Source organism: Melospiza georgiana, chromosome 32, assembly GCF_028018845.1.
Source record: "Melospiza georgiana isolate bMelGeo1 chromosome 32, bMelGeo1.pri, whole genome shotgun sequence".
Lineage (NCBI taxonomy): Eukaryota > Metazoa > Chordata > Aves > Passeriformes > Passerellidae > Melospiza > Melospiza georgiana.
The window spans coordinates 846019-861442 of NC_080461.1; the positions used below are offsets into that span (position 1 = coordinate 846019).

Consider the following 15424-nt stretch of genomic DNA (forward strand, 5'->3'; position numbering starts at 1 on the left):
GCCACACACTGTCTCATCTTCAGCTACTCAAGGCCACCATCCCTGGCTCCTTTTGGCCCACGCAGCTCTCCAGGTAAAAAGTTGCCTGTTTGACTTCAAATACAGCATCCACCTTTTCAAGGTGGCCTTCTTGTTCCACAACTGCATCTTCTAAGGAGATGTCACTAAATTGACAGGAATGGAATTCTCAGTCTCTCTGACTAAATTGAACTGGGCTAATTCTACTCTCTGGGATGTTGCTCTTAGTTCAGTGTTCTCCTCTGGCTGCTGTCAGCAAGTGACATTTTCTCTGCAAAACTGAGTTTCTAGTTCTTCAGGACTCTGAGAGGGAAGCTAGGAACTATCCACTTATGCCTTTGTTACCTTTGTTGAAGGCATCAAAATGGATTTTCTTTCGGTCTCCCTAGCCAGTCCTCTACTGCTACTGGCCAAGGTGACAGCTAGCTCTAGAATTCTTAAACACCAGGAACATGAAATGTCCCTTTCTCACTCAGCTCAGGATCAGCACCGCTAAATACATGCCTGAGGTGACCTGTAGTGGGCACGGGAAATGAGTCAGATGCTGTGAGAAAACTGCCTGGGCTGCTGAATCCCACAGAACAAGTAAACCCAAACAGAGCTGATTTCTTGTTTGCCAACTTCCCTCCAGGAGACACCTTTCATTCACACAGCCAGCAAGAGATCAGGGCAATGTTCTTGGTTGTGCCTACAATTTGGCCTGTTTTGCCAGTAAATGACTAAAAACATAACCAAGAAAATGCAGGTTCTTCTTTAACACTCAATGCTACTGTTCTACCAAAGACATAAAAATGCTTCTAAAATCCTCTCCTTCAGGTACTTTTTAAAAAAAATCAGTTGCATGCACCAATTCTTCTAAACTTGCTGGAAACTGTTGCCCAGAAAATCTTCCCCAAAATCCCTCTGAGCTCTGGCATTTCTGTTGTGAAACAGCACAGCAGCATCTCCATGGTTCTTGAGCAGACACTCACTGCTTTGGAGTTTGCATTTCATTGCAATGGGAAGATCACTATTTTAGCACTCAGTCAAGGGTCAAGGTAGACAGTCAGATTATTTCAGGAGAAACTGTAGAAGGAAAGAATCTTCCCCTGAATTCTGGGAACAACTACCTACTATTCTTTCAATCACCATACTCATCCTAATCATTGCCAACAACCTGTTTGTCCTGTTCATTTCCTGAGAAGGAGTTGGAATCATAACCTTCCTACTAATCAGCTGATGACACGGCCGAGCAGAGGCCGACACCGCCGCCCTCCAAGCCGTACTTTACAACTGAATCAGAGACATCAGGCTTATCCTTTGCATAGCACGACTAGGCTCCACCACAAACACCTGAGAAATCCAACAACTTCCTACCCCATCCCAATCTCCTACACTACCCCTACTAGGTCTCATCCTAGCTGCAACCAGAAAATCTGCTTAATTCGGCCTCCAGCCATGACTCCCAGCTGCAATAGAAGGGCCAACGCCCGCATCCGCCCTACTCCACTCCAGCACAATAGTAGTTGCCGGAATTTTCCTACTTATCCGAACCCACCCTCTATTCAATAATAACCAAACCGCCCAAACCCTGTGCCTCTGCCTAGGAGCTTTATCCTCACTATTTGCAGCCACGTGTGCCCTCACCCAAAACGACATTAAAAAAATCATTGCCTTCTCCACTTCAAGCCAACTAGGACTAATAATAGTCACAATCGAACTAAACCTACCCGAACTAGCCTTCCTCCACATCTCAACTCACACATTCTTCAAAGCCATGCTCTTCCTATGCTCAGGCTCCATCATTCACAGCTTAAATGGAGAACAGGACATCTGAAAAATAGGAGGACTCCAAAAAATACTCTCCACAACCACTGCATGCCTTACCATCGGCAACCTCGCCCTAATAGGAACACCATTCCTAACAGGATTCTCTCAAAAGACCAAATCATTGAAAGCCTAAACACATCCTACTCAAACACTTGAGCCCTACTCCTAACCCTTCTAGCCACATCATTCACCACAGTACACACAATCCGCATAACCGTACTAGTACAGACCGGCTTCGTTTGAATTCCGCCCTTGACACCAGTAAGTGAAAACAACCCCACAGTAAATTCCCCTGTCACTCGCCTTGTGCTGGGAAGCATCCTGGCAGGATTCCTCATCACCTCATTCATCATCCCCACAAAAACCCCTCCAATAACCATGCCACCCTCTATTAAATAACCTCCCTAATCCTAACAGCCCTAGGCATCGCTTTAGTTCTAGAAATTTCAAAAATAGACCAAACACTCATCCTCACAAAACAAGCTCCCTTCTAAAACTTCTCAACATCCCTAGGATACTTTAACCCCTTAACCCACTGCCTAAGTATAACCAACTTCCTCAAAGGAGGAGAAAACATCGCATCCCACCTAACTGACCTCTCCTGATACAAAATACTAGGTCCAGAGGGGCTAGTCAGCCTACAACTAATAGCAACCAAAACTGCCACCACCCTCCACTCAGGCCTAATCAAAGCTTACTTAGGATCATTCACCTTATCCATTCTCATCATCCTCATATCCACATACAGAAATAACCAATGGCCCTCAACCTTTGTAAAAACCACCAAATCCTCAAAATCATCAACACCCTAATCGACCTCCCAGCACCATCAAACATCTCAACATGATGAAACTTTGGGTATCTAGTAGGCGTTTGCTTAATTACTCAAATCGTCACAGGTCTTCTAGCTATGCATTACACAGCAGATACCAATCTAGCCTTCTCCTCTGTCGCTCACATATGCCAAGACGTACAATTCGGCTGACTCATCCGCAACCTCCACACAAACGGAGCCTCCTTCTTCTTCATCTGCATCTACCTATGCATCGGTCGAGGACTCTACTACGGCTCATACCTGTGGAGGATATTATTAATAGTTGGTTAGCTGAGAAAGGCCATGCTGACATAATGCCGCTGGTTAAACTGAGAGAGGGAAGTCAGCAGTCAGTAAGCTGAAAGGAAAAGTCAGCAGTCGGTGACCAAGGACAGGCAAGGACAGAATGCCCTTGCCGCAACATGAGGATAGGGAAGAGAAATTCTTCCTGAGAATATGTAGAAAGTATCAAAAGTATAACCAAAAGAATGCAGAAGTAGGTGTAGTTGCTGATATATAAATAACCTATCCTGAGCTCAACTTTTGCAATATGTATGAAGCTCATTATGAACTGGATTTAATCTGCTGTACTAATCAATAAAATTGAGCCTATGATGATCTAATTGATGTCCTGGTCTCCTTCCGTCGACAAATGGTGGAGAATGCGGGCAACGCCGAATCTCTGTCCTTTTTTCTCGGATTAAAAGAAAAAGGGGATTACGCCACGGTCGAGGAAGTTGGGTTTGGGTCCTTGCAGCCGGGACGGTGCCGGAATTTGAAGCACCCTTGAGGATCACAACGGTGAATCAAGCAAATACATGTCGCAGGAGCCTGGAGAGCTGCAACAGCGTGTGCTGACTAATAGGTATGGATAGGCAAGCGGCATACGATTTATTCGCGGCGTATTTAGAACGGCGATGAATAAAAGGGATAAATTTAAAAAAGGAGTTACCAGGGTTATTAGCTTACGGCCATGCTAAAGGTATCTTTGCTAATCCACATACAGGAAATACTGTGGGATACAGTGTTAGATACAGATAAGTCAGCAAAGAAATTAGGGAAGTTATGGCGGGTGGTGTATAACACGTTGCTTCAGCAGGTCTGTGAGAGAAAGGCAGCAAAAAGGGCAACAGAAGCTCATAAGAGGAATATAGGGTATGGTCGTGAGGATGATCCCCTGGCACCTTTTGTAACTAAGATACTTATGCCTAAGAGTCCCCAGCAAAGTGGTGTGGAGGATTTTCCTATAGGCACAGTGGAACCATCTGCACCCTTCCTGTCAGAGGGGGAGGGCGAGTTGGATGGTGGGGGTAAGAGCAAGCCAGCTTTGCCGCCTCCGTCAGCTTCAGGCGGGTTGGATGGTGGGGGTGGGAGCAAGCCATCTTCGCCTCCGCCGCCAGCTTTGCCTCCGCCGCTTCCCCCAAGTGAGCTGGCTCCAGTTACAGTTTCGGCGGGGGGGCCACTTCCTCCACGCGAGCCGGCTCCAGTGGGGGGGCCGATTCTTCCGCGTGAGCCGGCTTCGCTCGAGCGGGCTCCGGTTACACTGTCGGCTCCAGCGGGGGGGCCACTTCCTCCGCGCGAGCCAGCTTCTGCTCCACTGCCTTCCCCGTGCGAAAACTCGGTGTCTGTACCGAAGCGCCAGCAACATAGCACCCTTAAAGAGTCAGATCCCATCCCAGGGGCACACCGTGATCTATGGGGGGAGATGGCTAAACAGAGGAGGGAAGCTTGGGCTGCTTTGGCAAGAGAAGTAAGGCAAATGGGGGATGGCGAGGCGGTGGAAGTAGCTTCTAGTCTTGCATGTCTAGTCACATACACACCACAGTATGATGCACAGGGGAACCTTACGCATAATATAGCGGAATATGCTCCCTTAGATTGGAAGTTGTTAGCTCAGCTCCGTTCTACGGTTAGTCAGTTTGGAGTAAAAAGTGAACCTGTTAGGAAAATGTTAGATTATCTTTTTAATACTCAGGTTTTATGTCCTAATGATTTAAGAGGAATAGTTCGGTTGATATTCACTCAGCATCAGCAGTTATTGTTTAATGCACATTGGAAAGCTCTGGTTAATGAGTCGGTTGCTGTACAACGAGCCCAGGGAGACCCATTACATGGAGTAACAGTAGAGGAGCTTATGGGCTTAGGGGCATTTTTACGTACAAAGGCACAGATGATATCGGGAGCAGATAAACTTAGAGAGTCTATGCGGTTGGTGCGTGCTGCAATAGATATGGTTAAAGAGCCAGGAGGGTTACCAGCTTATATGGGCATTAAACAAGGTAGAGAAGAATCATTTGGAAATTTTATCGATAGAGCAGCTACTGCTATAGATCGGGCCGGGGTTGCAGACTCCATGAAGGGGGCACTATTGAAGCAGTGGGCTTTGCAAAATAGCAATCCAGCAACACAAAGAGTGTTAGCTACTTTAGAGGCAAATTGGAGTATTGAGGAGGCATTAGAGAGAATGGCATTAATGCCAACAGCTTCACAGGCATTTATAGCAGAAGCCTTAAAGGAATTAGGATTAGGGTTACAAAAGCAAGCAGAGTCTACTCAGAATCAGGTGCTAGCTGCTCTTGCTCCTCTCCGAAGCGGCTCACTGGCATTCACGCAAGGAGGTTCGAAACCATTCATCAAGTGCTACCGATGCGGCAATGAAGGACACACGCCGAACATGCCGAGTGACTGGCATATGGTGTCAACACTGCCGATCCAGCTCCCACGATTCTACGGCTTGTAGGTGCCAGTTGGGAAGCCATCAGCGGAGCGCGCATCACGGGGGCCGCGCCCAGACACAAGCTGCTGCCGTGACATCGCTGCCACCTCCTGTCTGCAACTCGCAACAACAGGGAGCCTTGGCTTGGACTTATCAGCAGCAGTAGACGTCACACTAATGACGAACCGGCCTGAGAGGATACCCACTGGAGTAAAGGGTCCTCTTATACTAAATGGACAAACATGTGGAGCATTATTGCTGGGACGTTCTTCTACAACTATGTTGGGATTGTTTGTTTTGCCTGGTGTTATCGATGCGGACTTTACAGGGGAAATACAAATTATGGTTTACACCCTTTATCCTCTGATTAAAATTACAAAAGGACAACGCATCGCACAATTGGTACCACTATCTCAAATGACATCGGGAATACAATCATTTACTGGGCAAACACGGAATGAAAAAGGTTTTGGCTCTACTGGTGTTACACTTCTGACTGTGGATTTACAAAATAGACCAAAGCAAAAGGTTGAAATTACTTATGGGCATCAAAGCATAACCCTTTATGGATTATTGGATACAGGAGCAGATACAGCATCATTTCTCCAGAAGCGTGGCCACAACATTGGCCCCTATTTCCATCATCAAACATGCTCACAGGGGTAGGAGGATTTACATTGGCAAGCAGATCGCCGCTTTTGTCTATGTGCATTGAGAATCAACAAGTATCTGCTGTGTTTTCAATTGTTCAATTGCCTCCTACAGTTTCCTGTTTAATTGGAAGGGACATTTTAACACAATTGGGAGTAGTGTTAACTAATCAGCACCCTTTGGGGTAATTGCCATTGCTTGGACTTTCCCCATTCCACTCACCTGGAAAACGGATACACCGGTGATGGTTAAGCAATGGCCATTAAAAGGGGAGAGTCTTATGCATGCCCATGAATTGGTACAGGAACAATATACAAAGGGACACCTACGACTGTCCACAAGCCCTTGGAATACACCTATTTTTGTAATCAAAAAGAAATCAGGGAAATATCGTTTGATACATGATTTGAGGGCTGTAAATGACCAAATGGAACCAATGGGGGCCTTACAGCCTGGTCTTCCAAATCCAGCTATGATTCCAGAACACTGGCCACTTTTAATTATTGACCTAAAGGATTGTTTTTTCACTATTGGGCTGCATCCTGATGATATGAAGAGATTTGCTTTTACTTTACCAGCAATAAATCGTGGAGAACCAGATAAAAGATTTGAACGGATGTCTCTTCCGCAAGGCATGCGCAATTCCCCCACTTTATGTCAGCTTTATGTTGATGCAGCATTACAGCCACTACGTCGTAAATGGCCAGCAACTATAATATATCATTATATGGACGATATTTTGTTTGCACAGCAACAGCCATTCTCCTCTTTACAGATTAACAGCATTAAAAATACTCTTGCTGCATATTCACTTGTTATTGCTACAGAGAAAATTCAAACTACAAGGCCCTGGAAATATTTGGGATGGACTTTGACGGACCAAATAGTAATACCTCAAAAACTGGAATTACAATTGGACATTAAGACTCTACATGATGCACAGAAGTTGCTGGGAGACTTACAGTGGCTGAAGCCCATTGTGGGAATACCAAATAATTTATTAGAAATCTTACGGCCTTTGTTAAAGGGCGTTGACCCTACTACTCCTGTACACCTGACAAAGGAGTATCATCTTGCTTTGCAGCAAATTAGTAATTGTGTACAGCAAGGGTATGTGTCTCGTCGACAACTCGATCACCCCATTGATCTTACTATTTGGAATAGCCCTTGCCCCTTGCTTGGTGCTCTCTCTCAATTACAAAAGAAAACGGGGGAGATACGGGTGTTGGAATTGTTGTCACCACCACTACAGCATAAGAAAACAATATCTTCAAAAATTGAACAATTAGCTGCATTAATTAAAAAGGGGCGTCTCAGAATTCTTGAAGTGGATGGTAGAGAACCTGCTACCATTAGATGGCCTATGGAAAAAGAAACCTTGGACTGGTACTTGATTAATTCGAAGGATTTACAGGAAGCATTATTGATGTCACCTGCTAAAGTAGAGACTAGCAAATTAGTGCCTAGAGTTTTGCAATGGATGACAGAATGGAACTGGATCACTCAACCTTTGAGAGAAGAATACCCCATAGAAGGAGCTATTACAGCTTTTACAGATGCAGGAAAGAAATCAAGGCGTGCTGCTGTCACCTGGCAAGAAAAAGGACAATGGAAGCATCAACTCCTCACAGCAGACCCTGCAGATAGCTTGCAAACTCTGGAATTGTTAGCAGTAGTATGGACAGTGTCCAACTTACAGGAAGCTTTAAATGTGGTCACAGACTCTATGTATGTTGCAGGAGTAGTCAGACGGATAGAGGAAGCAGCAATTAAGGAAGTGAATAATAAACGATTTTATGAGTTACTGATACAGTTAAGGAAGGCTTTACAGGAGAGAAAAGCAGCGTATTCTGTGATTCATATTAGGAGTCATAAATGGTCTGAAGGTTTAGGAGAAGGGAATGAACATGCAGATAAATTGGTTACCCTACCCATTGATAATTCTTGTCCTATTGATAAGCATACATTGGCCAGAGAAGCACATAGTAGATATCATCAAAATGCAAAAGGATTAGCAAAACACTTTGAGCTGAGTTTGTCAGAAGCCAAAGCCATTGTTAGAGCATGTCCAACATATAGTTATCATAATGGTGGAATAGGTCTAGGCATCGGGGTTAATCCTCAAGGTTTAGAAATAAATGAGAAATGGCAAATGGATGTTACACACATAGCTAGATTTGGTAAAGTCAAGCATGTGCACGTCACTATAGATACATATAGTCATTACATATGGGCTATGGCTCAGGCAGGAGAGAAAGCTATACACGTTATCAGACACCTGATAATTTGTTTCGCTGTTACGGGAGTTCCAAAGAGTATCAAAACGGATAATGGTCCAGCTTATGTAAGTGCTAGGGTCCAGAAATTTTTGAATCAGTGGTCTGTTAAGCATGTGACAGGTATTCGACACTCCCCTACTGGACAGGCAATAGTGGAAAGAGCAAACTGTACCCTTAAGCAGTATATTGAAAAACATCAAGATTTGAGAGATCCACAAGCATGTTTGGCTAAGATTCTGTATGTGATTAACTATTTATGTATTTTTGGGGAAGACGATACCCCTCCTGCAATTAAACATCATCCAAGGTCAAGTCAGGAAAATACTAAGGAAACAGAGGTCTGGGTTAAGTATAAGAACCCGAGTGCAGGATTATGGGAAAAAGCTGCAAAAGTATTATATTGGGGTCGGGGGTATCTTTGTGTTTCCTCACCTACAGGGCCTTTGTGGGTGCCTGCTAAGTGGACTAAACCTGTTTTTGATGCAGCCTCGGGTGGATCGCCTTATGGAGGAGGACAGGGAGCGACTGGGGAAGAAACTGCTTCTAGTCCTACGACCACTACTGTTACAATTGAAGGGGTACTCGAAAGCGGTGGACAGAGCACTGACAGATCACTACTGGACAGCCCAGGAGTTGATTTGCTTTATTGACTCATTATCAACTTTTCGCTTAACAAATCTAGCGAAAGAACATTGCCTTGACTGTCACAATCCACATTGTGCTGCCTGGATAGCCCTACGTTGTGAGGGTTGTGATAGAACTTTTTGGATAGAACAATCATTATTGTGGGATTTGTGGTGTCACACTTGTGAACATGAGCACACGTGGGGTAAAAGCTGGCAAGATGAATTAAGGAGACAAACAGGGCAAAATGCATATATAGCTTTAAATCTTTATGAGTCTCCTGAACAGAAAATTCTTGCTTATTATCGATGGGAGGTACAATGTATTGTGAATACAATTAAGGTTCAAAGTAAATCACGCATAGTTTCTATAAGGTGTAGGAAATTAGTACCTTTAACACAGCATTCAATTGTAAGACCCTTCAAGGGGAATCCTGATAGAGCACTAGATTGCTGCATTGAAAAGTTGCAAAAATTGAGTTTGCAAGTGGCAGGACCAGTAAAATTAGGAGCAGCAAGATTGAAGATAGATAAGAAAAGGAAGGCAAAAAAGGGAACGATCTCATCTGAGTAAGGATATCAGTGAGCCTTCAAACTTACCTCATGCTATACCTGTAAGCAAGGATGCTGATTTAGAGTTAGATCAGTATATTCAAAAACTGACTCAGCCTTACAATAGACAATCTAGCAAACCAGGGAAAAGACAACGAAGAAAGGAAAAACAAAGCAAGCAGAAAGAAAAATGAGGTTTGTTCTTGTTATACTGCTCAATGCTGTAGCAAGTGAAGCAGTAGGAATAACACACTTTAGTCAACCAAGAGAAAATTTATGGGTGACACTTGCTAATCAAAGTAACCAATCATCACTTTGTCTTAGTCTTGGAGGAGTCACTAACCCATTTCGAACATGCCTGGTAGGACTTCCGGTGTGGTCTCCTGGAGAATTTTGCAATTTGATAAACAATCAAACCTTATGTATGTCTAACATGTCAAACATCACACTGCCAGTACAGCAAGGGTATACTGCAAGTCAGAGTGATGGCTATCGTCAATGCTTACTAATCCAATCACTTAACACCTCTTTGCATTCTGCCATCCCTTACATCGGGCAAACACTAGTCAAGTGAGCCTGAGGCGGGTTCTCTGTCAACAACCCTGCACTGACCCGATTCTTTCTCTCCACTTCCTCCTTGCCTTCGTCATCATAGGCCTTACTCTCATCCATCTCACCTTCCTCCACGAAACAGGCTCAAACAACCTGCTAGGCTTTCCCTCAGTCTGTGACAAGATCCCCTTCCACCCATACTATACCATCAAAGACATCCTAGGATTCGTACTAATGCTCTCCCTACTTGTCTCACTAGCCCTATTCTCCCTCAGCCTCCTAGGTGACCCAGAATACTTCACCCCAGCCAACGTCCTCATCCTAAACTGAGTAGGCAGCCAGTCAGTAGAACACCCCTTCATCATCATCAGCCAACTAGCCTCATTCACATACTTCACAATCATTCTAGTTCTGTTCCCCCTTGCGGCCGCCCTAGAAAACAAGCTACTTGAACTTTAATTAACTCTAATAGTTTATAAAAAACATTGGTCTTGTAAGCCAAAGATTGAAGACTATACCCCTTCTTAGAGTTACCCCACCACCCACCTCAGGAAGAAAGGACTCAAATCCTCTGCTCCAATTCCCAGACCTGGCATTTTTAATTAAAATACTTCCTGACCCTACCGCTAAAGAGCTCGAATTGCCCCCCGAGACAACCCCCGCACAAGCTCCAACACCATAAACAAAGTCAACAACAACCTTCACCCCCCAATCAAAAGCAATCCCACCCCCTCTGAATACAACACAGCCACGCCACTGAAAACCAACCGGACCGACAACAAATCCCCACTATTCACCATTCCCTCATCCATCAACAACCCCAACACACCCCCTATAACAAGCTCCACCATGAAAACCAACCCCATCCCAAAACCATAACCAACAACATCCCAGCTACCCCAAGCCTCCGGATAAGGATCCGCTGCCAGCGACCCTGAATACACAAACACTACCAACATTCCCCCTAAATAAACCATAACAAGTACCAAAGAAACAAAAGGGACCCCCAAACTCACTAGTCAGCTGCACCCCGCAACCACTGCTACGACCAGCCCCAAAACCCCATAGTAAGGAGACAGGTTAGATGCAACCGCCAACCCCCCTAGAATGAAACACAGCCCGAAAAACAAAACAGATTGTATCATAAATTCCCACTTGGCCTCCCTCTGAGATTTACGGCCTGAAAAGCCGTCGTTACAAAGTTTAACTATAAGAACATCTAAATACGTCCTTCATTCCCTCCCCCATCCCCTTACCCCCCCCCCCCACCCACCCACCCAGCACGTTTTCTTCTTGCTTTCAGGGTATGTATAATAACGCATCGCACTCTCTGCCCCATCAGACAGCTCATGAAATGTAGGATAATCCACATTACACGTCAAGCTCTTCCACCAAAAACCCAAACGGATGGTATTCGGCCAGCCTACCTACCAGGCACATTCTTGCTTCAGGTACCATACAACCTAAGTATTTCTACCCAAGGCCAAGCCGCATGTGTCACCCAAAGACCCAGGATCTTACCTAATGTACACAATATCCAACCTAGAGAACAAGGAGTGTCCCAGTACACCTTTGAATTCCCCTAGTCTACAGGATTCGCCCACCTCCTAGGTAAAATTCTCAGCCAACAGCCTTCAAGCACTCCCAAGCCAGACATGGTTATCTTTTGATCGCGCTTCTCACGAGAACTGAGCTACTCAACATCATATGTGCTTTAGTTTATTGCCCTCAAGCACATACCTCTCCTATACTTGCTCTTTTGCGCTATTGGTTGTAACTTCAGGATCATAACTTGCTTCATTCCTTCCTCCTTGCCCTTCACAGATACAAGTGGTCAGTTGAATACTCCTCCCTAACTTCATTACCTCGGCATACTGACCTCTTGCACTTGTTTTCTTTTAGCGTCTCTTCAATAAGCCCCTCAAGTGCAGAGCAGGTGTTATCTTCCTCTTGACATGTCCATCACATGACCGCCGAGCATATGAATCCCCTAACACCCAGAATGTCATGATCTAATGGATAAGGTTGTCGCAAACTTGGCACTGATGCACTTTGACCCCATTCATGGAGGGTGCGCTACCTACCTTTAGACAACAGATAGTGTAATGGTTGCCAGACATATTAATTATTTTATCATTCACTAGGAATTAACATTTAAATTCCATTTTATGCATCTATTTTTTTATCCAGACATTTTTTTTAAAAAAAACTAAGCCACATATCCCTACATTGTCCAAACTACTTACCGTCAATACACTTTCAATTAATTTTAACTCTAAATATAGAGATATTCCCTACTGTCAAAAATAATAACCGTCCACCATCATCACTCCCCTAACCACCCCCAAACAAACATAATATTAATCCCAAAGCTAGCCCCTCTCCAAAAACCAAACAAAACCACAAGCCATGATGACAAACCATCAACCAACTATCCACCAAATTTCATGTCCTTGTAGCTTACAGAAAGCATGACACTGAAGATGTCAAGATGGCTGCCACATGCACCCAAGGACAAAAGACTTAGTCCTAACCTTACTGTTAGTTTTTGCTAGGTATATACATGCAAGTATCCGCGCTCCAGTGTAGATGCCCTGAACACCTCAATCAGGGAGATAGGAGCGGACATCAGGCTCACCACAACCGTAGCCCAAGATACCTTGCAATTGCCCCACCCCCACGGGTAATCAGCAGTAGTTAATATTATGCAATGAGTGTAAACTTGACTTAGCCATAGCAAATCCAGGGTTGGCAAATCCTGTGCCAGCCACCGCAGTCATACAGGAGACCCAAATTAACTTTGAAACGGCATAAAGAGTGGTCACATGCTATCCAAGTATCTAAGATTAAAAAGCAACTGAGTTGTCACAAGTGCAAGATGCCAAAAAGGCCTCCCCATCAAAGAAGATCTTAGAACAATGATTAATTGAACTCCACGAAAGCCAGGGCCCAAACTGGGATTAGATACCCCACTATGCCTGGCCCTAAATCTTGATGCTTACACCTACTAAAGCATCTGCCTGATGCTTTAAGCACCAACGCGTAAAACTCTAAGGACTTGGCGGTGCCCCAAAGCCACCTAGAGGAGCCTCTTCTGTAATCATTGACCCATGATATGCCTGACCATTCCTTGCCAAAACAGCCTACATACTGCTGTCACCAGCCCACCTCCCCTGAAAGCTCAATAGTGAGTTCAATAGCCCTACCACGCTAATGAGACAGGTCAAGGTATAGCCTATGGAATGGTAGCAATGGGCTACATTTTCTAAGTTAGAACATAGCGGCAAAGGGGTATGAAATAACCCCTGGAAGGTGGATTTAGCAGTAGAGTGGGACAATGGAGCCCTCTTTAAGCTGGCCCTGGGGCACATACATACCGCCCGTCACCCTCCTCGCAGGCGCCCCCCCCCCCCCCCCCAATGAACTAATAAGCTATTTAGCCAAAGATGATGTAAGTTGTAACAAGGTCAGTGTACCAGAAGGTGCACTTAGGCTACCAAGACGTAGTTTAAGCAAAAGCATTGAACTTACACCTGAAAAATGTCTGCTAACACCAGATTGTCTTGATGCCAAACTCTAGCCCAATCGACATGATCTGGAATAACAAAGCTACTCCCCCACACCCAACTAAAGCATTCACTGTTCCCAGTATAGGCAATAGAAAAGACACCACTGGCACGATAGAGACCACGTACCATAAGGGAAAGATGAAATAATAATGAAAACTAAGCTATAAACAGCAAAGATCAACCCTTGTACCTTTTGCATCATGGTCTAGCAAGAAAAATAATGCAAAATGAATTTAAGTTTGCTACCCCAAAACCCAAGCGAGCTACTTACGAGCAGCTATTATTGAGTGAACCCGTCTCTGTGGCAAAAGAGTGGGATGACTTGTCAGTGGAGGTGAAAAGCCAATTGAGCTGGGTGATAGCTAGTTGCCTGTGAAACGAATCTAAGTTCACTCTTAATTCTTCTCCAAGGAAAACCTACAAACCCTAATGAAGCGAATTAAGGGCCATTTAAAAGAGGTACAGCTCCTTTAAAAAAGAATACAATCTCTACGAGCAGATAAATACTGGTTTTTCCAACTGCATTGTGGGCCCTCAAGCAGCCATCAACAAAGAGTGCGTTAAAGCTCTACATTACAAAAATATAAGAACTTTATGACTCCCTCCCCATTAACAGGCTGACCTTTATTCAAATAGGAGAAATAATGCTAGAATGAGTAACTAGGGTCCTCCCTCTACGATGCAAGCTTACATCTGTACATTATGAACAAGTCGCCAATATATGACAAATCAAACAAGCACAGTAATAAGTATCTTGTTAACCTGACAGAGGAGAAAGATTAAGAAAGTTAAAACCTGTAAAAGGAACTAGGCAAACCCGTCAAGGCCCGACTGTTTACCAAAAGCATAGCCTTCAGCAAATGCAAAACAAGTTTTGAAGGTGATGCCTGCCCGGTGACTCACGTTCAACGGCCGCGGTATCGTAACCGTGCGAAGGTAGTGGAATCAATTGCCCCACAAATCGAGACTAGTATGAATGGCTAAACGAGGTCTTAACTGTCTCTTACCGGCAATCGGTGAAATTGATCTCCCTGTACAAAAGCAGGGATAAACCTGTAAGACAAGAAGACCCTGTGGAACTTCAAAACCAGCAACCACCTTAAAACACATACTCACCTACTGGCTTCACTGACACACAAGCTTCTGGTATGCGTTTTTCGGTTGGGGCGACCTTGGAGCAAAACAAAACCTCCAAAAATTAGACCACACCTCTAGACTAAGAGAACCCCTCAACGTGCTAATAGCATCCAGACCCAATACAATTGATCGATGGACCAAGCTACCCCGGGGATAACAGCGCAATGTCCTCTGAGAGTCCGTATCAACGAGGAGGTTTACGACCTCGATGTTGGATCAGGACATCGTAGTGGTGCAGCTGCTACTAAGGGTTCGTTTGTTCAACGATTAACAGTCCTACGTGATCTGAGTTCTGGCGCAATCCAGGTCGGTTTCTATCTATGATGAACTCTTCCCAGTACGAAAGGATAGGAAAAGTGAGGCCAATACCAGAAGCAAGCCTTCGCCTTAAGTAATGAAAACAATTAAATTACAAAAGGCTATCACACCCCACCACGTCCAAGAAAAGGACCAGCTAGCGTGGCAGAGCTCGGAAAATGCAAAAGACTTCAGTCCTTTAACTCAGAGGTTCCAATCCTCTCCCTAGCTTAACCAAAACCACCCTCATTATTAACCTCATCATAGCCCGCTCCTATGCCCTCCCAAACTTAATCACAGTAGCCTTCCTTACACTAGCAGAGCGCAAAATCCTAAGCTACATTACAACAGTAGTCCTAGTCCAACTATTCAGCCTTCCCTGAAGGTCTGCCAGTCTGCATTTTCAA

General features: G+C 44.6%; 1 pseudogene; it reads left to right on the top strand.

The window, feature by feature from the left end:
* Positions 1-2584: 2584 nt before the first annotated feature.
* On the top strand, positions 2585-10344 carry LOC131094988 (cytochrome b-like; annotated as a pseudogene).
* Positions 10345-15424: the final 5080 nt, after the last annotated feature.